Source organism: Anas platyrhynchos, chromosome 7 (assembly GCF_047663525.1).
Source record: "Anas platyrhynchos isolate ZD024472 breed Pekin duck chromosome 7, IASCAAS_PekinDuck_T2T, whole genome shotgun sequence".
Taxonomy (NCBI): domain Eukaryota; kingdom Metazoa; phylum Chordata; class Aves; order Anseriformes; family Anatidae; genus Anas; species Anas platyrhynchos.
This window is the reverse complement of record NC_092593.1, coordinates 35,093,540-35,120,220: the sequence shown is the minus strand read 5'-3', so window position 1 is coordinate 35,120,220 and position 26,681 is coordinate 35,093,540. Positions and strand designations below refer to the sequence as shown.

At 35.4% G+C, this 26,681-nt stretch overlaps 1 protein-coding gene and 2 long non-coding RNA genes across 8 annotated transcripts in view; 2 read left to right on the top strand and 1 right to left on the bottom strand.

Moving 5' to 3' along the window:
- Positions 1-1,148, top strand: part of LOC113844204 (uncharacterized) — a 143,687-nt gene extending 142,539 nt beyond the window's left edge. Inside the window, exons 3-4 of the long non-coding RNA XR_011810800.1 lie at positions 145-230; positions 649-1,148. This is a non-coding gene — a long non-coding RNA (uncharacterized lncRNA). The remainder of the gene's footprint in view (positions 1-144; positions 231-648) is intronic.
- LOC140002969 (uncharacterized) overlaps positions 1-16,229 on the bottom strand; it is a 158,320-nt gene extending 142,091 nt beyond the window's left edge. For both annotated transcript variants that reach the window (XR_011810799.1, XR_011810798.1), the window contains exons 1-3: positions 16,058-16,229; positions 14,000-14,305; positions 12,946-13,066 (exon numbers count right to left, since the gene is read on the bottom strand). This is a non-coding gene — a long non-coding RNA (uncharacterized lncRNA). The remainder of the gene's footprint in view (positions 1-12,945; positions 13,067-13,999; positions 14,306-16,057) is intronic.
- Positions 16,230-16,316: 87 nt separating this feature from the next.
- The window catches only part of TFPI (tissue factor pathway inhibitor), a 75,605-nt gene continuing 65,240 nt past the window's right edge, over positions 16,317-26,681 (top strand). For 2 of the 5 annotated variants that reach the window (XM_072041293.1, XM_072041295.1), the window contains exon 1: positions 16,676-16,811. The gene's annotated coding sequence lies outside the window, so the exon portion shown is untranslated. Of the gene's footprint in view, positions 16,428-16,675; positions 16,812-19,194; positions 19,424-26,681 lie in introns of those variants that run through there. The other 3 variants (XM_038181885.2, XM_072041294.1, XM_038181884.2) reach the window with 3 other exon arrangements.

Sequence of the window (26,681 nt, the reverse complement as noted above, 5' to 3'; positions counted from 1 at the left end):
ATTGGCAACTGAGCATACCATATGTAAGATATTCACCTACTTTGAAAGACAAAAGTAAAAAATAGCTCTCTCAAGTATCCAATTTCAAGATCTTTGAAAATATCTCTGCATATTATAGACCTTTGATTTCTTTTCTCTCCCTAGGTACAAGAGACCTGCTTGTCACCTCTCCTGTCTGTGAAATACGATTTATGATGAAGATAAACGATTACAATAGCATTTGAAACCAGGTCAGTTCTCTCTTTCCAGTAAAACCTTCCTATTCATCAAATATACAACTGTGTGTACTGTGCTATCACTGAATTTAGTGGAGTTGTTTATCCGTCTAGAATAAGGTAAAACTTTAAGCACTTAAATAAAGTGAGTGTCATGTATGCGACACATACATTCTCATACATATTGTCATGCACGTAAATGGCAAAACTGCACATGGGATTGAACCCTCCTAATGCTTTCTGAAGCTACTGTTTCATACTGGATCTGTGTAAAAACTGACAAAGCAGACTAGGAATTAGAGATTACTTTCAGCTCCCTTGCAAACCTCTCTCTCAATGTGAGTCAGGCTTTGGTCATCTGTTTTCCTTACTTCCACACATTAATCTCTGACAAAAAGACTGAAAAGATGAGAAACTTTCCCTTTTTCTCCAGTGAAATTAAGAAAATCCATCTTCTCCCCCACCAAGAACTCCTGAGATTACCTGGAACTGCTGAAGGAGCTTTACCTGTCCTCAATACAGCTCTACTCTTGGGAGCTGCTGAAGGAAATGGTATTCCCTATAACCGCAGGCTCCTTTTCTCATTATCACAGACAGCAAAACTTGTCTTACAGGAATGAGCTATGACATGAGGTAACCTTAGCAATGAATTACTGTAACTTTTTCTCATCGATGAATTTCTGTAAGCTTTTCTCTCTGTATTTCTTGGACAAGGTCATGCAGCAGGGAGACGACTAAACAGGAATACTGTGGAACAGCACCCACAGATTTAAATTTAATCTTATATTAAATTAATTGCTACTACCAAGATGGATTAGTCTGGTTAGCAGATGCACTTTCTTCTCTTTTAGCAATAAAGAAAGATAAGAAAGTGTGTAGGAATGAACTCTTACTTTCCTTTGAGATGCAAAAAATAAGAGGCATGAAATGAAATAAACTAATGGTAGACCCTAAACAAATGAAGATTGGTGTTCATTAACAAGCCAGGATCATTACCTGGGGAGGTCCATGGTTCTTTGGGAGATGAGTATTGAGCTAATAGGACTCAATATATTATGCTTGTTCTCTGTACCATATAAAATTAACTTCTAAAGAAAATTCCATTTTAAGTCCCTTTATAGTCCAAAAACTCAATCCAAAGGTAGTTTCTTTATATTTTTCTTTTTAAAGTACAATTATATATGAGGTTGATCAACTGCAGTTTGCAAGTCAATGATATTTCATTTCCTTTCTATCTTCTGCACAAGGATCAGCAGAGCATTCAGCTCTGATAAAAGCACTTTTGCAAAGGTAAGATGTTTGGAAATGTTGAGCTCGGTATTTTAGACAGCTTGATTTTTAATGAGCACATTCTGCATAGGTTAGAGGCATACTTAATTTTACAGTAATCCATTTTAAAGCAAAAGATAAAATACTTGTAAAGAAAAAAACTGTAGAATACATGGAAGTAATCATAGTTTCATTAATTTGGTAAGTTTTTCAAAGGAAGAGAAGATACTCTGTGAATTTTATATTACATTTACAATAATAGGAAAGCATGGTCCTTCCTTTCTCTTGAATCTTCTGCCAGCTGTTGAGTTTTGTGATCTCAGGTTAACCCTTTCCAAGATAATTATTTACAGCTTTCTGTGTGAATCTGTGTGTCTGCACTCAGTCTTACTGAATTATTGGAGCAGACAGCTGGGGGCAACGACGGGGAATTTGCCTGAACTGCAGAGTTTGCAGCTTACATAGGAGGTCCTCTTTAAGTGCCCCTGAAGCTAAGGCATGCATTTGAAAAATGTTCAAGTAAGAGAGGCATCGGTGGTTCTGAAAGATATCTGCCCATGTAGTACCCAAATTTATAATATGACTCCTATTCAGAAAGGTGCTGCCTGACTCCACACAAATCTGCTGTGCAGTTACACTGCTGAAGTAGTTCTGATATTGACAATCACCATAAATGAACTCTATGAAAAATGTCTTAGGTGTGCTACGCAGGACACAGCTTTAACAGTTTAAATATTCATCAAAGGGTACAGACAACATCTCTGGCTGAGAACAAGTCTGAGCCAAAGTTTGTTGAAGGAAGGAAATATATTTTGATGCCTCTTATTCCAGAAATGTCAGAGATTATACATAGATGGATATAATATTACAGATGAATACTATTCCAAGAAACGCATTTACTGTATTAGGCCAAGTTTTGGTTTTCGTTTTTCTGCTTTTCATTATAAATGAATAATGTGAAATGACAAGTTTCTGTAGCACATTACAATTGAGTCACTGCCCATGCCTGAGGCAGGGCAGTGATCTCACTTGCCCATGGCAAGCCAACAGGGACTTCAGTCTTCACCAGCATGATCAGACTTGTCTTCTGGAATAAATTCCAGATCATTTTCTCTCTTATACGTACTTAACTTGGAAGTTTCCTCTAATTGAAACATAGCTTCACGTCATCACTTTTTTCTAAAATCCAAGAAGTCAAAGAGATAGTTTGATTTTAATTCTATGACTATTTATGTTAGTGAAGAATATTTTAATGATAAACCTTTTTGAAACACAAGACCCCTAATCTTATTTCCCTAGCACAGTGTTTTGTACACACAGTCAATTAAAAATATTTTTTTTTCCAGTTGATTCGTTAGCTGACAAATATGTATGCATGGATGCTCTCATTTTCTCCAAAGCTTGAATTACATTCACTCAAAATCTTTGTTTTTCCATAAACTGTTAGCAGGGATAGCAAATCTTTAAAATAATTGTTTGGTTTTGTCCATTCATAGTATGATTTCTTTTTCATCCATCTTTGTGTTACTTCTTTTCCTTTCACACAAATTTTATGAATAATAGAATAATGCTTATGCTAAAGGTGAGTGAAAACAAAATACAATTAAACATGATAAAAGTTATGCATTCAGCAAAGACGTGAACACAGGAAATTTTACAACAGATCACTGCACAACCAGGGTCCTCATTAACATGAGTAGATGTCACTAAGGGTTTTTGAAATGGTAAATTATATTGAAATATTTGTATCTGAACTAGAAACCTGACATAGTTTCTAAATAGTCTTGTCCAGATAATACTGTAAGTACAAATGATGCATTTGGAAAGCTAAATAAATTTAAAGATGATGATGGAATATTTAGTGAGCACCCAACAGATAGCCTGTAATTGCTGCTGGGAGGAGTATTTTAACAGTCAAAAGTCAAGATCAGTTGTTTCTGTTCCACAGGCCCTAACAAAAATAAGGAGCTAAAATGATCCAATAGAAGACAACACTGTACTTTTATTTCCATTATAGGAGATTTCATGCCCTTATGTACAGGAAGCCTGTGTAAGATAGACATAGCCTAATTTAAAAAGGGTTCTATTAAATCCTGTGAATACAGAGGTTTTTTTACAGTAAGAGTGCATGATCTGAAAGCTGAATATAAACCTCACAATCTGCACAAAGTATAGTATAGTATGTGCAAATCTGCACAAAGTATATGCAGATACAGTCCTAGAGCAGTAGAAAAAAGTATGCTAAATGTCATTTAGATATATAAACTCACTCTTGCAGGAATTGCACTTTTTAATTGTTTTTATACTTGTTTCAGATGAACAGTGAATTGATGTAGAGTTCTTTTGTTTGTTTGTTTGTTTGTTTGTTTGTTTTTTTAATCTGATAGCAAGTAAAAGAGAATGTTTTTGGCGACATGGCAAAAATTGCTTCCTAGAGACAAAACAAGGCTTTGTTTATGCCAAATGGGAAAAATATTTTAATTTAATGTATATCATTCTCTTATATACTTTACCAGAAGATACTGTTATGAGAGAGATGATTACTTAGGCAAACTTTGCTTTTGCCAGACCAAATATACTTAACATTATAATGCTTAATAATGCCCAATTTAATGAGCATGAAGTGAAACGTTTTTAATGGTGCTATGGTAAAGACAGGCCTTTTGAAAAACATAATAAATTAATTAAGAAAAGCAGCAGAGGGAAAGGATACTGGACTAAATGTAAAGCTGTACCAAATGATGCTAAATTGCAGGCTGCCATGAATTGGTTTGTTATCTGCAGCTCTTCATTAAAAATTTAGTAACTAGAACACCTTATAACAAGAGAAGTTAGAATGCAGAGGAACAGAGGCTTGCATATTATATGGAGACACTTCATTTCACACTCAAAGAAACAAAAACAATCAATAGGATGACAACAAATCCTTTCCAAGATTCACCTAATATTTAATGTTATATATCCCTGATTAAAATAAGAAAGTTATCATCCCACATGATTCACGTCTTTGACAGGTGCCTTCACATCAAAGACAATTCTGAAGTAAGAAGAAAGAAAGGAAAAACAAAACAAAACAAAACAAACAAAACAACAACAAAAACTACCGTACAAAAAGGTTTTTTGGAAGAGATAGAAAAAGAAAGCTCAAAAGCTGTTGATCATTGCCACAATCATGAAATGTCATGAAATTATTTTAAAAGACAAGTATGAGGATTTTCAGAAACAATGAACAATGAAATAGTTTATTATTTTAACTTTAATTGCCATTATTTTTCATTTCAGCATTCACCAAGATTAAAAAGTGAAATAAGTTCTCCTCTGTCTTATTAAAAAACTGATCAAAATTCTGAACCCTACAATAAAATTAAGTCTAGATCAGCAGCCTGGCATTAAAGGCTTGCACCACTTCTCACCCAAACTACATAGCATCATTTTAGGGGATATATTTCTGTAACAATACGGAATGAAACCCTTCTTGTACCCTACATGCATCCTCAATGCATGAAGAAGGCAATCACTTGTTGGATTATTTATTTGTTTGTTTATAGAATTCTTTCTTAGTAAGAGTGTCATGAACCTAACACTAAACACTGTTTTTTGTTTGAAGATTATAATCTGTTCCTTTACAATTAACTAAATAAAGGACATGCAACTCTGAATTGCTTCCATCTTAATAAGACGTATTGTGTTTTAGAAGGCTAAAAAGAATGTGCATTGAGTGAGATGACAATTATTTTTTTTTCAGTCTGGAAGAGTTTAACATTTTCAAGCCATGCCAACTTTTCAAGTAATTGTAATAATGAGATGAAATCATCATAGATAATATAGATAAACTCTGTATGAGGAATGCAAAGTAATTTGAGTACCTGAATCAGTTTGTTAAAGAAGTGACCTCTGAGATTCAGTTCTTATGAACTTATTTGACCTCTCGATGCTACAGAAGTGGGCAAACCATAGAATAGGCTTTAACAAATCACAAAATATGTTTAAATCACAAAACAGCTTCAAGTTTTCCTTAGTGTATTGTCTTATCTGAAAAATTAAAGGATAGAGTATAGATGTAGAAATAATCTTCAACAGGAAAACCTTAAACTTCAATACTGACTTTGAATTAAACTGAGCTTTCAGTCAAAGCCTGTAATTAAATTTATTGTAACTTGCAAAAAATAATAAGCAAAATTTTCAGGGACATTACATTTTTAATCCTTTACAAGAAGTGATCTGGAGATACTTGTCCCTGTGACAATTTTCCAAGATTTCCTCCATGATTTCCCTCCTATTTCAGTATACTTTTGTGTCTGAGTTTATATGTCTTTACATGTTCTCATTATAGTGTAATTTCACTCTCCTGAAAAGTGAAGAGAGATCAGCTTGAGCTTTTGGCTTGTCTTTTAATGACTATGATTTACATGTATTTTGAACTTTATGCAAAGTAAAGAAAAAAGTTATGGCACCTTAATAATGACACCAGTAATGCTGATGTCAAGTTTAAAGTACTTGGATTCAGACCTTAGCTACCCCACATTTTCTGTGTGATTTTAGGCAAGACATTTAATTCAATATCATAATGTGATTAAACATCATAGTGCTTTCTCACTTGGATTTTGTACCAGGATTATATCTTCAGCTGTTCTGCTTCAGAGCAGCTTCACTAGGTTAAAGTCAGTCTACATCATCTGAGGATAGGGCTAGTAAGCCTCCACTGAGGCAATGATAAAAATACATCCCTTGCTTTGAAGGGGCTGAGAGAGGTAATCCAGCAACATACAAATACATATAAAATTAGGAGACACTACATGCATTCACCTTTCCTTTCTGTTTTCTCCATTGTATACAAATTTGAGAAAATGCCACACATAAATTATCCATTAATTTTTTTTTTATATATTTTACAGTAGAAGTCTGATTTACATGTAAGAAAATATCTCCTAAATGAAAATGCTGTTTTCTGATAGCCCTTTTGATGTGGAAAATGGAGTTGGTTTAGGCTCTCCCTCATCCCTTCAGCATTCTAGATATACAGAAGCTAATTTGTGTGTAAATGAGAGAACTGATTTTTTAGCCAGCTCATTAGATGCAATTAGAAGAAAACTGTCCCTCAGGGTCAATGAAAATCACTACCAGAGAAATCATTATTCATATTAGAGGGCCATCTTTGCTTAAGTATAATAATGTTGTGTTGGCTTGTACTTTTCATACACTTCTTGTGGTTTAGTTAGAAAAAAAAAAAACACAATGAAAGCACACTCACTTTATTGCATGGAACATTTGAATCTAACCTTCTTTTGTTACTGTTGTTTGTTTTTATTTTTAGTAAAACCCATGTACTATAGGGTAGAAACTCGGATTTAGAAAGATTTTATTCATAAAAGAATTGATTTTCAAGTGTCATTTAAGTCGTTCTGAAGTTTAAGATTTAAATAATTTTATTTTTAATATAATTTTGTGAGGAAAAATGGAACACTGAGAGTAGTACAACAAATAGATAATGTTAATGACCATGTGTACTTTCATACCTAAAGATAAAATTTTGCTGTATAGATAATATTATGAAAAATTTACTATAATGATTCTTGGAGTCATTCATCTGAAATGATTCCTCAAAACAAAATTATGAAAATTACACTGAGGTTAATTATTTTGAGATCTACACCTCTTTTGCTTGTCTTCAAGCTTGTCTTCAAGCACAGGAGTATTGTGAAGCATGCATGCCCAGAGAAAGAGTTTATGTACTTCTGGGCATGCAGATCAAGTTACTCCATCCATCCTTGAAGCTCTGACCCTGTGCCAGAAGTGTCTATTTCTGCCCTCCCCTCTTCCCCACGCCCCTTTCTTTTTTTTTTTTTTAACATCACATTGAAAAATAGAACACCTTTTCCATCAATAAGGTAAATATAGACATGTTTGTTACAATACGTTAATGAGTATTTTGCCTAGTTTCACAGGAAAACATACAAGTGGGCTGTAGCCATTTCTCAGGGAGACTAATATTTAGCAGATCTTTGTGTTAGTAAAATATTCTTAATGTTCGCTCTAAACGTTTCCTGTGCTGTTTCACACCACTGCTTCTAATATTGTCCTCCTAGGCCTTTCTCAGTGATGTACAGCCCTCTTTGGAATAAAACACTTATTTTAACTTTTTTTTTTTCCAGTCATACATAGCACAAGTATATACTTCTAATTTTAAAATTCCCTCTTTCATGGTGTGATCCAATGCTCCACAAAAGAAAGACAAGCAGCTTTACAGAACAGAAAATAATTGCTGTTGTATTTTAAATACTGAAATATAATTACCATCTGAAAGCTACAAGAAATCCTAATTAATCACTTGCTTCTTTGCAATAAAATAACTAGACTTTCCAGGACAGCAAAGTGGCATAGTTAAAAAAAAATAATAATAATAAAATAAAATAATAAAAAAAGTAAATGCAACATTTTCTCCCTATTGGTCAAAGTTGCAATTATTACAGCAATTAACTTTTTGATCTCTATTATAGTGCAAGTCAAATCAACAGAAGTTAAAAATGACATGGTGGGTTTTTTTTTGCAATGAAATGTACTAGCAGAAGCTGTCAAGAAGTTTAACAATGAATCGTGCTCTGTTATGGATATAGAAATCGTTCTGTCCTTTAGAAATGTATGCCTGTCAAGTACAGAAAATAGTAATGTAGCACCTTGAAATGGATACTTTTTCTGGTGTTCATCTATTAAAATTGAACCAGCTGGTCTTCAGATTCTGAACTTTTTCTTCAGGTAAATTGGTTTAAAGAATTTTATACAACTTGTGTATAGTCACAATGACCCAAATTGGTATTAATCAGTATCATTATGCAAAAGTTAAGTTATATGATGATTATTTTATGAGGCCAAACATATGTGTTACAAAAGTATACAATAGATTTACCTAGATAAGTAGCTTCTAAGAAGTAGGGGAATTATAAAGAGAATGTTATCCAAGCAAAGTGATTTATATTTAAAATTCTACATTCACTAGTGAGCATGAGGTTTATTTTCATTGGCTCAGATTATAAAAGACCTTATGATCTCATGACGAAAGCAACAATTTAGCACTTCCTGATAAGGTAATACAGAAGTTCAAGATGGGATGAGGGCTACTACATTGAAATACAGCCACAGTATTTATTTGGGCAAAGTAATTATTGGACTGGAAAATGGTGTTGTATAGTGGATTGCTGAATTGATTTGGCTTTTAAAGTGTTTCTCTAGAATTCCTTTTTTTTTTTTTTTCTTTATTTTTTAACCAAGATCAGTTCCCAGCACAGCTACACAAATAATATGGCCCAATAAGAGATCAGTCAGGAGCAAAAAACAGGTGACTGAAACAAGTGAGAGGGGCAATTATGATTATTTATTTTAAGTCAAATTATTCTAGGACTTGAACATAAATTGGAGGCTTTATTGTTCTAAGAACTCAAGACTAGACCAGTTTAAGAGAAAACTTAAGCCTTGAAGCCTTAAATATACAGAAATTAGGAAGAGGAAAAAAGATGGATAAACAGCAATAAAAGTGGAAACAATTTGGCCACAATCATTCAATAAATTAGTGGTATTATATTTACTTTATATGGTATTCTGGATATTTTCTTTTTGTGATATTTTCTGCATGCATACCTACTATTACATGCTATCAGGATTAGCAGTATTAACATTTTATCAGGTCTTCAGTTATGAAGAGAATAATGAACCAGTATCTAGGGAAAATACTGAAATAAACCAAGGCAAATTCATTTATAATGTAGTAGAGACAGCACCTTTCTGTAATACTGTTTTGATTTCATATGGTATGCGTTATTGCTCATTAAAGAAATTTAATGGTCTCATGTAATGATAGGTCAAAAGGAGAACAGTTTTATTGAGACATAAGATTAAAGCAAGAAAAAAAAGAATAACATTTTTTGTTTTCTTCATGACTTCCAAGTGGCTATTTTTCAGTACTAACTGCTTTTTTTCTCCCATAATATGAAATAGTTTCATAAAGATCAATTGTATTTGCTTTCATATATCCTTTCCATACATCCAGTTTCAAAACGATTTAAGATGTTTTGATCTACATCACACTCATACTTGACTAATGTTTTTACACAGTATTGAATAACATGAAATCTTTTGTGATGTGGAGGGACAGCAGCCATGGATGAAGCACAGAGATAAGGCTTTTAAGGTCTGTTGCCACAATGTTTCATGAAAACCTGACATTTAAGTATCCGTGGAATATTTTTTTGTGGGATACATGCAGTTACAGGGCAAGTGAATATCTATAAATGAATGATTTTCCAGACAGTTTCAACATAAGTAGGCTAAGGAATTAGTGAATTGAGAGGAGTTTGTGCGTGCTCATAGCTTTTAACAATGCTTTTAACAAGATGCTAAAATTGTTTTCCTCAAGATATTTACTGAAGAATAGTATTAGCTAATTAGAATAATTCTGCTTTAATCTAATTCTAGAAAATTATAGATACTTGAGAATGGTTGTGAGATTTTTTATTTATCCAATAGTACCATTTCTGCTTGTTGCTGCATGGAAAAAAAAATGGTAAATCTGATTTTTTTTCCACATTGATCTAAAATAAATTTATCAATTTATTGATGAACTTTCTGCTAAGTGTGAAGACAGGGATCACTTTAATTGTGAATCAGTTCACAAGAAGTGAATATGTATTTTTGTTATCTGTCCCATACCAATAATATCCTTAATTTTTTTTTTTTATTATTTCTTCTTTTCATTATGGATAGCAAATTTAGAAAAAAATATAATAAAATATTTATAATTTAAATATTACTTTTGTACTGGAGATCCACTGTATAAGACCTCATTTTATTCTGCTTTTCTTTTTCTTACACTTAATTTGGTTACTATTTGTCATATTATCAAAAGACTTGAACTGTAATTGGAGAAGAGTCCTTGGAAGTTAAAGAACTTGCTTGTGCTTTAGCAGGACTTGACATGCCCCAGGAGGGAAGCAGAGTGGTAGCAAAAAATCACTAAGAAGAATAGAAGATTCCCGTTAGACAAAAAGGGTCTTTCCATTGACCATGAATGAGTTGATGAGTCTTAAAAACATTATTTTTGTCTTCTAATTTCTCATGGAAAATGAGATGACTGCCTATTTATTTATTTATTTTTGCATACATCATAGGTACGGGTTTACTTTAGGTTCTATTTAAAGTGGTGCACAGTTAAGCACAAAATATACTTCTTAGCATGCAGTACTATTAAAAACAGTATATTTGTCTTCTAAATGCTAATAGAAATCCCTTGACAAAAGGATGAATTTCAGCAATAGCTATAGTATCTCTAGATACTATAAACTCAGAAAATTCATAGATAAAATAGATAAAACATATAATGCAGTCTAGGCAGAATCTGGTTTTATACAAGAGAAGCAATTTTATGTGAAGTTGAGCACATCATCTGTCCTAGTTTCAAATGATTCGCTTCACTTAGAATACCTATCAGTAACTGATAATCATTTTCAATAATGAATTTTTCACACAAGCATTTTTTCCACCATATCCATCCAAAACCATACTAACTTGTACTCATTATAGTACATTTTTCTGCCTATGTCAGAACGTTAGTTAGGCATTTGAAGTTATACCAGCATTATGGTACATGAAAAGTTGTTCAAAATGTGTACTGTAATGGACTATTATTCATTTTTTAATTAAAACCCTATAAAAGATACTTTTTTCATTACTATATTGACACACAACCAAAGTTATGCAAATATTCTGAAGCTGCATCATCATCAGCTGCTCTTAGACCCAGATTTTTCAAAGATCTTATATGGAATGCAGAAATATCTTAAATTAGCAGCCAACGGAACGGAAAGAGATGATTAAATTGCTATAGGCTATGTTGGACAATGCATAGATCACTTTTATTGTGGACTTCACTTTTACTTGCACTCACCTTACACTCACCTTGACTTGCTATGTACCTCAAGAAACAAGATGTAATAGAATACATAAAACTTTATTTTACTCCTTTTAATGAGGCATTGATTTCTTGCAGAGGAAAATCTGAGACACTTCTTTACTGTGTATACATCCTATGTGTTCAAATGGGGTGTGTAATACTATTTAATATAGAACAATTCTGATATTCACTTGCTTGACAGGCTACCACCTAAATAGGTTAAAAAAAATCCTATGTATCAAAGATTGTGCACCCATAGTCAATGTCTTCTGTGGGGGATTTCAAGATTTCAATAAGAAAAAATAAGGATGAGTCAGTTGATGGGACTAACCCTTAGAAAGTGACCTCATTCAATCAGAGCATTACTTAATCAATTTAAGGCAAATGATAATTCAAGGACAAAAATAAAATAAAATAAAATAAAAACAGGATTATATTAATTAAGCAATTGTTTATCTCTAGTGCACATGCTATGAAAAAAAATAATTCTGGAGAGATGACTTAGTGGATAATTCTGTAGTAATTGCAATGTTATCTTTCATATAGGTATTCTAAATGTAATATAGACTAATAATGACTGAATGGCTCCCAGTAGCTCCTGCCAAATGAATTGTGCAAGAATGAAAAATACTGTGAAAATAACGTGTTTTTTTTTCAAAGACAGAGGACTTTAATTCCTTAAAATTGCTAATCTACCATTTTTAGAATGTGATTTTCTTTGCTGTTTCAAAACATAATATGAAAATAGAGAGTTCTGTCTCTTCCATCTTGCAGGTTGTATTTATCACAACATTAGGTGGTATTGTTCCTTATAGCAAATATTAAGTAATTTGATAATAACATTAATTTGAGCTTTCCACAGCAAAATGTAAGGATGGCACAAGCATTCTCTTTAACAGAGTAAATTCTTGGAGTAAAAGCAGTAATATTCAAGCAGGCTGAGAAGGAATATTGAAAGATATCATTTGTATCATTAGTCTAGGTCCCACAGCATTCTTATACTTCTATTCCCCCAGCAGTTTTTCTACAGATATTAATATGAAGAAATATTTTGTTACCATGTTACAAGCTTTTGACTTTAGGAATAAAGTGTATTAGTGCTTGAGTTTACTATTTTTTTTTATCAGTTTATGACTGTGATATGTCTTGTTTCTAATGGAAACAGAAAACCTGTTATGTTCCAGCTAAAAATGCCAGAGGCTAACACACAAAACTTTGTTGTTTCTAATGTCATTTAGAGATTCACTATGTCAATCTCCAGATACCCACCAGTTCTTAAGAAGAATTGGACCTGTTAAGAATATGGGAATCAAACCCACAAGTGGAGAAAATAAAGTGTTAGCAACTCCCTTGCTTCTGCAGAGGTGATTACTAGTCTTCTCTGCATTTCTTTGTACTCTAATAAGTGTATAAAAACACAGGAAAATTGCCCTCAAAGTGAACAAGAGGTGTACATTATCTGTAGAAACAGATTGGTAATGTCATTTTCAGTAAACAGTAGGTTAGTGTGAAAATACTTACTTTAGCCATGGCTAATTGAGCAGCTGTAGTGGCACCCTTGTCTCTGTCAAAGTCAGTGATTCTTTGAGGTCTCACAAATACCTCCAGGAAAAGGGAGTGAGCACGCAATGAAGAAGATTATCTAAAGAAAATAAATGAATAATGATGTTAGAGCTCAGATGTGTACTTTGCATGGACAAGAATGATGTGGATTTTGAGGGGGTCTAATGATTGTATAGTGTTTAATAGTGGGACTAACAAGAACTGATAGACTTTGTGATGCTCTTTGGAGTCTGATTTATGGAAGTAACATGACAGAGCTGTAGCTTTATGTGAAATTCAGGCTTCATGAAGATTGCCACCACATACTTCATTCACATCTCTATAATAAGACTGTAAACAAATACTAGTTATGAATGTGTTCCCTGTGAGGAAAATTTGTATGGAATCCATGAGGGGAGGATTACTGGTTATTGCTAGAGTTGAAGTAGCAAGTACATAAAATAAATTAAGAATCCATTTTACTGCTGCGTTACTGCCACAACACTTGCTTGAATATTTTTTTTTTTCTAAATAGTATGTTTGTTGCCATCAAAATATTTGTATTACTGCTTATGGAGTGCTTTCAGTTCCCTCATCTGCAGGGACAGCTGCAGGGTCCCCAGGACAGTACATTGTCTTCTGAGCAGGAGTAAGGCTGGGAGCAGGGGTCTAGGACTCAGCATACTTTTTAGGTGTTGGGGCACAACGGTGCAAGAAGTAACAACAGAAGGAACTTCCGTCCAGTCTGTCTTCTTCCCCACTCACTAAAGAAGCCAAAACCAGGGCATAAAGAGGGGACAACCCTCCCCAAGTCTTACAAGGCTGTCCACACAGCTCCATCCTTAAAAGTACCCCTTTGCCCTCTGACAGCTACCACCCCAACACTCCACCAACTCCAAATGCCAGCTGACAGCCCTGGCACTTGGGTGTGTAGCTGTATTTACATTGCACGACCTCCCCAGGGAACCCACTGCAGGGAACACCTCCTCCCAGCCACCCCGAAACACCCCAGGCATCCCTTTGCTGAACTCACCAGCCACCAATGATGATGACACTGCCTCTGCTGGGAGAATCTGCCTGGCCACCTTGATGGAAGGCTTCAGAATCTGGGGCATCACTGAGGCTCACAAACAGGCCATGTCCCCAGCCCTCATTATAGAGTGGGTCACCCAGCTCCAAGGCAGACTGGCCAACAGCAGGGCCAGCCAAGCTCTTATGTGACCTGGGCTTGGTTACAGGCAGGTCCCTGTGCCCAGAGTGCCATTCTCTTTTCTTCTTCTTCTTGCACTGCCTTTTATAAAATTTTCTTTCTGTCTCAGGCCCATATTCTTTTTTTGCGCTAAGGATATGAAAAAAAAAAAAAAAAGTCAGGAGCTTAAGGCTTACTCTCTCAAATTTTAGAACTATAGATTTTGTAAGTATAATACAAAACTGTTGTTTCCACTTGGACCAAGATGATACATTTATTTTTCTAAACTGTTTCAAACAATGAGGTCCTTTGAGTTAGCTCTAATATATTTGACTTAGAACCTATGGTTAGAACTAGCAGTAGAAGTCAATGAGGCTGCTTCAGTATTTCTTACTGAAATCTTCATCCTTTCTTCTGCTTTTCACACCTATATATTTAGGGCCTGCTCCCCCCGCCCCCCACTACCTTATACCTTCTTTCCCCTTTCCACCAAAGGTTTTCATTCCCTTTTTGCACCTACTTTTGCCTTTCTGCCTTCAAGGGCTACCTGTTCCCTATTATCTGTTCAACCAGAGAATTCCTTAGATTTCTCAAATAATTTTTACCAGTGAATCAGTTTGTCTACTGTATATCAGTAATACACCAGCTGTAACCCAAATGCTTCTGCAGTCCTCAGATAAGTCAGTATTTCCTGCCTAAACACAGAGAAACTACCTCAGTTATTCCTGCTCAGAACATTTTGCTCTCTGCACAGTGTTACCTCAGGGATTCCTACCAAACGCCTCTGCTTTCCCTGCTGAGGAAACTCAGGGGTTCCTTCCCAAAGCCTTCTGCTTTTCTTTCTGGAAATGGGTTCATACGGTCACCTGCATCCTTCACACTCAGTTTAGGCTTTGTCAGTTTTCTATCGTGCAAAGAGCTGTTTTGTTTTCCCAAACAGAAAATATTTTTATTTGTGGATTTTTTTTTAAGGAAGTCAAAGGAAGTCTCTTATTCAGAACCAGGAACCAAAGAATTTTATCTCATTAGCAGGCTGGGCAAGAGGATGTAGAGTGAAAGCTGGAAAGGGAGCAGACAAAGCATGTGTCTCCCTTATCTCAAAAATTTTGGAGATCTATCTGAATTGGAAAGAAAGGAAGAACTTAGCCCAGGCAGTGATTCAAATCTGGGAAATGCAATGTCCTCAATAGAGTCTAAATATTTAGTTCAATAACTGGCTGAAACTCATTCAGCTGAACTGTATTTAACTTCCTCCTCCACTGGACTGCTTCTCAGCAGAGCTGGCTTGCAACAGATAGCAATGGCAGTGTGCTTTGAACATTAGAAACTATCATAACACACTCTGAGAATACCACCTATGCATTGGAGCCAAACTGACTGCAACTATTAAATTAATGATATGTTATTAAAGCTCTGAGATTTGTATGAAATTTAATCATCAGAGTACTTGTATAATTACCACTTATTCACAGAATCACAGAATTTCTAGGTTGGAAGAGACCTCAAGATCATCGAGTCCAACCTCTGACCTAACACCAACAGTCCCCACTAAACCATATCCCTAAGCTCTGGTGCAGTCTGCCCTGCAAAATAGTATCACCTGAAATGTGTTTGCAAGAACCAGCTTGTCCTTGTGGTACAGTCAGGATCACACTGCCGTGTGGATTGCTATGTTAACCTTCATATCAGGTGAAATAATTGTGACTCTGGAAAACTCAGAACTCAGGAGAAAAGAGAAAAATTGGACAAACCAAACTGAGCCACACGAAGTACAGCATAGCTGCATTTTTCTGGATGTTCTGAGATGCACTGCCTTGACATCCAGCAGTCTTCTTGTGTCATTTTAAACCATGGTTCTTTGAAAAATATTGTTGTTAATCCTGTCAGGAAAGGATGCCTCACCTTTGTGCATTATTTCATCCTTTTCAGCCTACGTCTAACCTGGAGTTGATGTTTCTGTGAAGAGGGAGGTTTTGCCCGTTGACCTGTTTTGCCATTTCCCTTCTAGGTGCACGGTGAGGGGGGAGCAGCCGTTGGTCCCCGCGTGAGGCAGGCGGCTGTGAGGCGAGGCGAGGTGAGGTGAGGTGAGGTGAGGTGAGGTGAGGCGAGGCGAGGCGGGCACCTCCCCCCCTCCTCCCCCCCTCCTCCCCCCCTCCTCCCCCCCCCCCCCCCCCCCCCGCTCTGTGAGGGGCCGTTCTAACGGTCGCCCTCTAACGGCCCGCCTGGGTGTGAGGAGCTTCTGAGGGACTTCAGGAGACGCCGCATTTAAATTGTGAGGAGAACATTTGTTCTGTGGTGTTTGCTTTGTTGTTTGTTTGTTTTGTCTAGCTTAAAAAACACTGGTTGTTTTCAGTTTGGTAGCCTTCCCTTCTGCTTAACGTTGTGTTGTTGGAGGAGTGAGCAACTTACCGATAGCACAGACACATCAAACTTTTGCTTTGTGGGCCCAAAAAAAATGAGTATTACACCTGTATATTTAAAGATATTTAAATGTGTTTCTCTTTTACTATTCCCTTATAGATTAACACCAGAGTTGCAGTCCTGCCCATCACCCAACACACACAGGTGGAGCAGCGTTGGTCTGAAATACTGGAGCAGTCATGCCTGGTGGGCTTTGGAAACAGCAGAAGCTGTGTGTGCTGTGCTTGGCTTTCAGGTCAGGTTGACATAGAAATGGGATCTTCCTGAAAAATGGGAAATGCAAGGGCAAATTTAGTGCTTTTCACAATGGCAGGCTTTTTGTTAGCTGTGTTCAATGGCTTAACTAAACTGATAAGGGTAGCAAGTAAACAAGTTTCTAAGTAATTCACAGATGTAGTTTAAGCTGTTTTTTCACAGGAAACCAGAATTCTGTAACACTGGGAAAAAAATGTGAATGAACTGAATACAGAAACAAAGTATCTGATATTTTGTACGTCTTTAAAACTATTTTAAAAAAAAGCTCTAAAGGTGGTATGAAAGGGGATGATTTCATTAGTGGGTGTAAGCAGTAGCTGCAGCACTAAAAAGTGCTCTTTAATATTGCTATTTGAGTGTATGTACAGCAGAAGAGATAAGGCATGGTAAAGGTCAAACAGCTCTGCTCCGTACCCCTCTAGATATCACAGTATGTTGCAAATAAATTTGACTAGCAGCATCTGTTTGCCATGTATGTAAACTGCCAAATAAATTCCTTGAAGATGAGGAAAAAATGTGTCAGCTTCCACTGGCTCTGCTTTGAGCATGTAAAAACACCTATAGAGATTTAATGAATTAGTGGGGGAAAAGGATTAAAAATAAACAATAGTAATAAAAATGAATATTGAAACAGTTTTAAATAAACTGTCAGGAGTACTTCTGGAGTGTAAATTAACTGCTGTGTTGGTGAGCACAATGCTAAAACAGTCAGACCTCCATCTGGGTTAATGGCAAAGGAAAGAAGGGGTGAAAAATTGAGTTATATCATCAGGTACAACTTAATACTTTACCTTATAAAACTGTTTTTCCTTATTTAGCTTTGCAAGACTAGATGTGAATGCTAAGTACACGAAACAAAACTGTGTATGGATATGACTCATTTTTAGGATGAATTAGTAGACCCAGAGGACTTACTAGTTCCAAGATAGGTAGTAAAAGTATCTGTGGAATGTTGGCAAGAGCAATAAGGCTCAAGATGTGGCAATAGAAGGTCCAAATATATAAATTATATTATTATTTTTATTTATATTATTTAAATATATTTATATATTTTATTATTATTTATATTTATATTATTTATATACATATAAATAAAATATATCTGTGGCAATAGAAGGTCCAAAGGCCCCTCTCTTCCAGGCTAGCCTGTGAAAGTGACACTGTCTAAACTTTTTATTGTATCTTGCAGTTACTTATGATCAAAAGACATAAAAAAAAAAAATCAAAGATGGAAAAACTGCTACAAGCTTTCTATAAATGATATGATTGGATTAAATAATGATATAATGATGCTTAACAGATTTTTAGTGGATTCTGTGGGACAGTGTTATTTAAAGGATAAAGGTTGCATAGCAGTTGTTCCTTCATCTATCCCTATCTCTATGGGAAGAGAACAGACATCAAAATTTCTTCTTCCTCAGTTTAATTTAAAAAAAAAAAAAAAAAAAAACACATACCAATAAGTAAGTATTGGCCTATTGCTTCTGACTAACACTGTCTCTATGGGCTGATCCCTTGTTTCCCTCTCTCTTTATGGAGTTGTCTTAAATTGTTACTGAAGCTTTACAAGCTTGGGTATCATGGCTTGTTTTCTCTAAAATGGTTTCAGACTCTAAACTTCATTCTGAGACTAGCATGTTAGGTAGAATAAAATTCTCACAACACATACCTGAATTAATAAATTCAATTTTTACACTTGGTAAAATAATTCTATATTGAGCAGAATAATTCTGTACTGAACCATGTTGGTTCTGTGGTTGGTAGAACAGTTAAGCTTTGTAGAGCACTGATTTTTTTTTTTTTCAAATCTTTTATCTTGAAAATTAGTATTTTTATTTTTCTTATAATTTCTTTTCTTATATTTTCTCTAGTTTTCTTATAAATTTTTCTAGTTTTCTACAACTTATGTAGTAAGATTGAAACTCCAAAATATATGGCTGTGACATATATCCCTTTACGCGTGCCATGAATAATACCATCAATCTGAACTTTGGAAAAATAAAATAAAGGCATGCCATTATGCCTTATGGAGCACCACCCCACGTTCAGAGGAAGTGCAACCTACATACCTTCCTACAGAGAACTGCGGTTACTTCAAAGTAATTTACAATTAATTACATAAGTGACCAGTTATATGACCACCTAGTAAGGTAGTACTTTAGTAGAGACTAACCAGCATCATTTAGTGCTTTTCAACTAGTGGCTATTTCAACAAATTACTGGCAGAACTCAAGAGGATCAGTGATTACTCACTGAGTTTAGCAGACAAAAAGGGTCAGGGTAGCAGACAAAAAGGGTCAATTAAGTAGATTGGTATCAGCTTTGCAATCAGTGAAGTGTTAACTTTGGCCTTTGCTTTGCTCTAGGAAGGCATGTTCATGCTTGTTTTCAACTGCAATTAGCTGTATAAAGCAAGTATTTTCTTCAGTGCCTTTTGAAAGTTTTTATAGTGGTAGATGAGGAGTTGCAAGGTTGAGAATTAAGTGATAACCAGAGGCAGTTAAAGAACTGAAAATTGCTATGAAATAGGAAAACTGAAGGAGAAGTTGCTGTTGCAGTGGAGCCAATGTGGTAGATCATTGTCACCAAAAGGTAAGAGTCCATTCTCTCCTTCTCCTTCCTCCCTTGCACATCCATATTGGTAGATAATTACCTCTCCTTTGAACAAACTTGTGGATTTCTTTGCTGAGCATTAGTGAATTGAGTGAGAAGGCCAAAGAAGCTGCTGAGCTGGTGTGACAGAAAGATGTGATGGCTGGGAACAAAAGAAGAAAGGTAGGAGGCAGGCAGAGAGCAGGTCATTCATCTTCTAGAGATAGAGCACATTTAGACTGAAAGATGCATCTTAGCTGTGAAATGCAACATTCCCTATATAATAATAATAAAAACTGTCAGGGAGCAGAAAAGACAGGTTGTTTCACAGGCAGGTTGTTTCAGGCAGGCAGGAGCAGTCCTACTGGGTATAAAGGGTACAGTTTCACAGTGTGAGTGAGGCAAGGACAGAGGTCCTGGGGATGGCACCCAGGGGTGGTTAAGGATCCATATATACAGGCAAGTCTGTTGTGATAAGGCAGGTCTGAGATCAAGCTGGGGAGTGAGCAAGACAGAGTTGGGATTAGGTCTGGAGAGAGTAACCAGGGTCAGGCACAGCCCAGGGATCACAAGGCAAGTTCCGTAATGATGGGGTGGGTTTTAGGTCGAGGTAAGTCAGTCTGTGGGCCAGGGTCTGGAGCAATGGCTGGTCACAGGCATGGCTGTAACACTGCTCTAGTGCTGGTTTCCCAGAACCAATATCTGGTTGGTCCTAAGAAGCTTTGAAACCATGTCAACAGAGATGTGATGTTGATTTTGGTTTTCACCATGTGAGATAGGCAAGAGCTAAAGTCTAGATTCTGACCTATAGCATACATATATTTGTATACTTTATGGCATACAGTAGGAATAGCTTTTTTTCTTCAATTCTTTTCAGTGCCAAGCAGCTTCAGGGAACATTGAAAAAGAAGGTAGTGAATGAAGTATTGTATCTGAGCTGTCTTGCAGTGAGAACTTGACAAATTAGAACACTAGTTTTTCTATAATTGGAAAAACAGTGGGAGATTAGATAAATTTCCACTTCAGTGCTGATGACTCAAATCTGGTTGTAGTTATTTTCTTGTTTCTCCTCAACTGCTCAGATGAATAGCTATGTATGCGCCAGATGTTTTCTTTTCCCTCCCCAAATACATAGAAAAATGCAAAAAAGGGACTCCCTGTCAAAGATAAGCAGGATACATAGAATGGGCCAAATGAGGAGTAGTCAGTCATAGGAGGTGTGATATTTGAAAGGGGAGTCAAGTCAGAAAAAGGATGATTTATAGACAGCTAAGTAAGACAGTTACGAGGTTAACTTAGCTTCCTCGGAGACTCTGAAAATGTGTTTTTGAACCCTGGGAGGTACATAGCTCTGGCAGATTACTGGAAACATACTAGTGTGTGGTGTTTGTCTTGGCCACTTAAGTAGTTCATGAAACCAAATAGGATTTTTTGTAGCTATTATACTAAAACAGGGCCAGTTTTTGCATTAGACTTAGGGCAAATTTGGAACATGTAGCTGTCAGTTTAGAATTGTCTTATATGTCAAAATGATAAAATGCATTATTGAACCACATTTCCAACCTATATAAATGAACATTGATTTTCATTAATTTCTGTTCTAATAAAGGAGCCAGACACATTTATGCTGAAGTTGGTCACATTTTCTCACAGCTGTCTTATGCATAGACAAACTTGCTTTATTTCTACACTGTTAAAATTTGCTATTTAAGTATCCCTAAAATTACAGGGAGAAAAGGGGGCAATATGAGAAATGAGACCTAAATTCAGGTTGATGCAAGTAGAGATAAAGGTGCACAAACTACAGTAATGTTTTCTAGCTCTTGAGGGGTTCTCACAATTCAATTGCAAAATTGCTGCATTCTACAGCTCTCCAAAAACTGTACATATAGAGTTCTGTACCCTATGCAAAGGTATAGAACTCTATCATTCCACATGCAGAACTCTGTCATTCCACATGCTTCTGTACCCTATGCAAGGGTATAGAACTCTATCATTCCACGTACAGACTCTATCATTCCACATGCAGAACTGTATACCCTATAACAATACCAACCACTGTGTGGTGTACAGTGTAATGTATTAAACCTCTAAAATGAGAAACCTGGGAAGTTACTGAACGTAAAATGAAATGGTCATTATGAAGCCTTTAGTATATGTGAAATAGATACACAGAAATTTAATAAATGCAAATACTTCTTTTATGGAAATGTTTAATGTGTGTGTGCAAAATTTCTCATCTTGTAGATGAGATTTATGTGAAGAAATGGTGAGTCATTCACTGGAATATTTCTCCCATGTCAGTCATAGTAATACTCCATAGTCATTGAGGCTTGGAATTGACTTTTAGGTTTTGGTTTTGTTCTGATTTTAGTGAAAATATTCAGTTGTGAGTTTTATATATAAAATAGGTCATTACAAATGTCTACTGTTCTGATGCATTGCTGTCTGCATGTGGAATGATAGATCTGTTCCACAGCATACATTAGTAATGCTTGTGTACAACCTGAGTTTAAATCCTGTCCCAAGAACTTCATTTCATCAAAATGTTGTCAAATAATGCTTCTCTGTTTAATCTGATGATACATTTGTGGTACCTTTTATACTCCCTGTATGATCAAACTAATAGAGACATAATTAAGAACAATTATATACCTTAACTAACATGCGTCTGATTAGTGCTACCTACACTGTGTTAGAACAACAGTGCACTTAGAATTGTTTTTGCTACAAAGAAGTCCATATTTTTGCAGCTTTAAGCTGTGTAAGTTTTAGGCTTGCCTCTGGCTTTATAGAAGTTTGTCTAGGTTCAAACAATTGTTAGTCAGCTTTACCACTTTTCTCTTTTTTTTTTTTTCTTTCCTCAAGCACTTGTCTCAGCTGCTACCAATTTGTAATCTTTTTGCCAGTGAAATGTGACACCAGATTCTTGTTTTCAGGGGAAACATTAGGGAACACATTGTGTAGGGAAAAAGGAAGTTATCGTTAGTTTATATTACCTTTAAGCCTTGCATCTCCTGCTGTGGGTATGCTAAAAAAGCCAAGGAAGGAACTTGCTCTGTATGTGCATGGGAAGAAATCCCACAATAGGATTCTTGCAGTTCACTTAATGTGAGGAAATTCCATTCTCCGGGGAAGAAGTGAATATTCAATATTCCATCTAATACAAAATGATTTATAAAGAGAAGTGGGTGAATATAACTGATAATTTGCCAAAGGAAGTGGCTGAGTTGTTCATCCTGTGCAGGTTTTCACTTTATGTGCAGTACAATGACCTTTCCAAATTTAATGATACTTGCTTATATTTTCATTTGAAAATTAGGTCTGGAGGTTGTCCTCTCATGTTTATAGCAAGAGGCTGCATTAGCTCTGAAACCGTGGCCTGGTCTCTCTGGAATTCTCATTTCATTTTAAACTTGTCTTCAAATGCTGCCTAAGTATATCTTCTTTGTGTTAGATTTTATTTAAACTTTCATGCTAGATGTAAGGAGGAGATTAACATCTAGGATTTGGTGGTGGAGTGGAAAAAGAAACCATTTTTTTTTTGTTTTTGTTTTTGTCAAAAGGACTTGATGAGTGAAAGAGTGGTATACATCCTGGAGAAAAACTCCAGTGCAAAGTCTTCCTTTTTGTATGAATTCTACTCTTTTCTGCAAGTAACTAAATTTATCAATTGAAGGAAAGCTAAAAAAAAAAATAAAAAATAAAATACAACATTCCTCTTATTTTAAGAAGCACAAAAACTGAGTGCTAAGTGTAGTTTTTTGCATTTCTTGCCCTGGGTTTTTGATGCATTGGTGGAAGGTAAATCTGTAGCTTGTGGCTTGTTGCAGGCATCTTGGTGTTCAGAGTTGTTTGACTTCGGTTCTGTGCCTACTTTTCAAATGTGAAAAGTAAGGGTCCCTTCCACTTTGTGTCTTACGTTGTATTTTCATGACACATTAAAGACCTTGTTTATGAGCATGCACATAGTATGTATGCATATAATAAATCTACCAACATTATAAGCATTTTATTATTTACAAATTCTTGCTAACAAACTGTTCCCTAATTAAATTAACAAAATTCCTAGTGTTATTAATAAAAGGTGTTTATTTTCTTTCTTTATTTTGTTTTCTTGTTTCATAGAGCTTGGAAATTAAGTGTAAAGTGTTAGCATTAGAGGAAACGGCTCAAACTATGACTTTTACCATGAAGTATGTTCATAACTGCAAACACTTCAGAATTGCTTTCTATAAATAATCACTGGTGTGGAAATGTCTTTTTTTTTTTTTTTCCTCTCTCTCTCCAGAAAGTAAGGACTCATCTGGTGTTGACTCTGTTGATTATCATGCTACCACATGTTAATTATGCCTGGCAAAGATTTTGTTCTTTTCCATTATATGTTTGCAGAGAAGCTAGTTAGTCCTGCTTCATTTCAGTGAACTGGGCTGATGTCCCAGAGAGCTATTTTTAGTAGCTGCATTGTCATAGTTTATACCAAATGGTGAAATTTATAATTATCAGAATGAAATGTGCAACCTGAAAAGGAAGTTCTTGGGGAAACATGTTTGTGTTCAGTTTGTTCTGTACTTATGCCGTATTCACAACAGCTAGGTTTTTCAGTTTGTTTATTTGTTTGTTTATTTTGTTATTGAGCTCTTACAACAATTTAAAAATAAGCTAATATTTTGCACCTTAAGTTGTGGAAACAGGGCTATAAGACACAGCCATGTAAGAAGATTAACTGTAGTTAATTGTTGTAAGTGCCTGAGAAAAACACCAAAATTGAACTTGAATTTGAGTTCTGATTCAGCTGTATGTCACTGAAGCAGATCTCCTTAACCAGTAGGGCATCTGTCTTCTTGGGTAGCTTTGTTACAGTTTTACTTTGTGATTGTCACTTCTTAAAGTTACAATTGTATTTCAGCACCACCTATAGGTACTGAAAGGAAATATATTAAAATCCGTGGCCAGGATTAACAAATAGATCCTATATTTATGGAAAATGAAACTATTTTTGATGAACCTACAGCTACTGCTAGAAATAGATATTTTCAATTTTCATTTGTACGTCACATAAACTGTTATAGTACTATGTTTTAGTGAGCAAATATTTAGCATGAAATTGTACCACCAGAGAGCATGACAGAAATGTTTGATGAGATGGAATTTTCAAAAATAGAGTAATTTTTGCAAGTTTTTCCCCTTTCTGTGTAACCAGAGGGCTGGGAGGCAAATAAAAGATATTCCACAGTGGAAACATCTTTTTCTTTTCATAGGTGGATATTAGCTAGTTTTGGAAGCATGTTTTTGATTATTAAAAACAAAGTCAGCTTTTGCTTATGCAAATATGGCTGATAGTTCAAAGTACCTAGTACACTTTTGAGCCAGTCTCACATTTGCATGGAGTGGTTCCTATGCTGGCATTTGGCAAAAGTGCAATAATTGCTGTTTTAACTGACTAACATCTGAGAACTAAGGTTGCTTACGAATTCAAGAGAATGTCTATTCAAAGAACCCATGCATTTGGTACTTTTTGAGAGACTACGTACTAGTATGTTAGTGCTTAGAAATTTTTATGTTAAGATTTTATGCATTGCTTAGAATTTATATATAGTTGAATCAAGTTTTGATTTACTGTTCTTTAATCATATGTCAAAATGATATTTTGTGTAAGCCATACAAAGCAAATACCAAAGCCTTAAAATACATTACTAGATCTAAGGTAAAAACAATTTAACTGAATATTGGGCTTTCTGGTTTGTGTTTCTGAATGAGAAATTATTATTGACCAGACTTTCCTACAGATCTAAACAGAGAATACAGCCATCAATTTGTCATCCCTTATTCTGTTCTGCAAGTTCATTGTCTCCTTAACAACACACAAAGAATTCAGTAAATTACTCCCCCCCCCCCCACACACACACACACCTGGACAGATATTAGTAGCAAAAGTAACTCAATATGGAGAAAAAATAAATAAATAAAAATAAAGCACCTGAAAACAAACCAAGAAAAGATCTCCCAGTCTGGATGTTGCACTTCTTACCAAACTGCTTTGAAGAGAAAGTCATTATCTTATGTTCCTAATTTAATGGCATGCATGTTTGTTATTGTGCTTAAAATGAAAACAAAGAATATTCAGAAGTGGACCAGTGTTGTTGGACAGTTTAGTACATAGAATGTGAAAGTGGAAAGTAAAAGAACAGGTTGCTGATGTACTCAAAACTAGAGAGTCCTACTGTCTTAAGGTGAACTTTTGTTTCTCAACTATTTCAGTTATGAGCCTACTACTGTACTCGAAGCAAATATGAGAGATCTGTTATAACAAACTAAAATTGGAATCTTCCTCAAGACCTTGTGTTGTCTCCTCTATAAGACTTGTACTGCATGTGGGGAAAAATCCAAGTGTTCAGCAAGTTTTTCCGTAGTTGTCCAAATGCGTGTACAGTTGTCCATAGGCTGATATTTAATTCTTGGTAAAAAAAAAAAAAATAATAATAATAATAATAATTATTATTATTATATGTCTTTCCAAAGTTTTCATTTCTTCATTGATTAACCTGTTTGAAGCATAGCTCTTAATTTAAACCTAAGATTTCAACTGTAACTTGTATTTTGGTCTCATTAGAGACCAATAGCAATAAAAAGCTATTTAATAATCCCTCTCTCCACCTCATCATGTGTATGACATGGCACAGACTGGATGAAGGGACAGGAAAGCATTGGGAATATTTCCTTTCTAATACAATCACGAGTCACTGGGTGCTCTCTGAAAAGCAAGTAACAAATTGATATATCTCATCTGTCTTTTCTGAGTCTGTGCTTCTGGCATTTGTAGTTACTGCTCTAGTCTCGGATTGGAAGAGTTGAAAGGGCAGCTTGCTGTAACCTTTAAACAAGACATGAGCTACAGCTGATGAGGCTTAAGTGCTCTGAATCTTTAGGAAGTGCAGCTAAGTGGATTTGACTTAACCCTGGTTCATACTGCACACCTTGTACTTGACTAGGTAATGCATGAAGGAGTACTGCAAAGTTGTTGTTTTTTCTTATTAGCATGGTATATTATTCCCATGCTGCAGGAGCATGCTTTTGTTCTAATTTCACATGGACAATATGGAAAAATATAACAGACTAGCTATGGTACCACTTGATTCAAACAAGAATTAAGAATTACTTCTTTCATCATCTGCAACATATTCTGTTATTCCTTGCTGAACATCTGTGTTGATAAGTCTTGATCAACAGTTGTGGTTTTTTTTAATAAACTAAATAA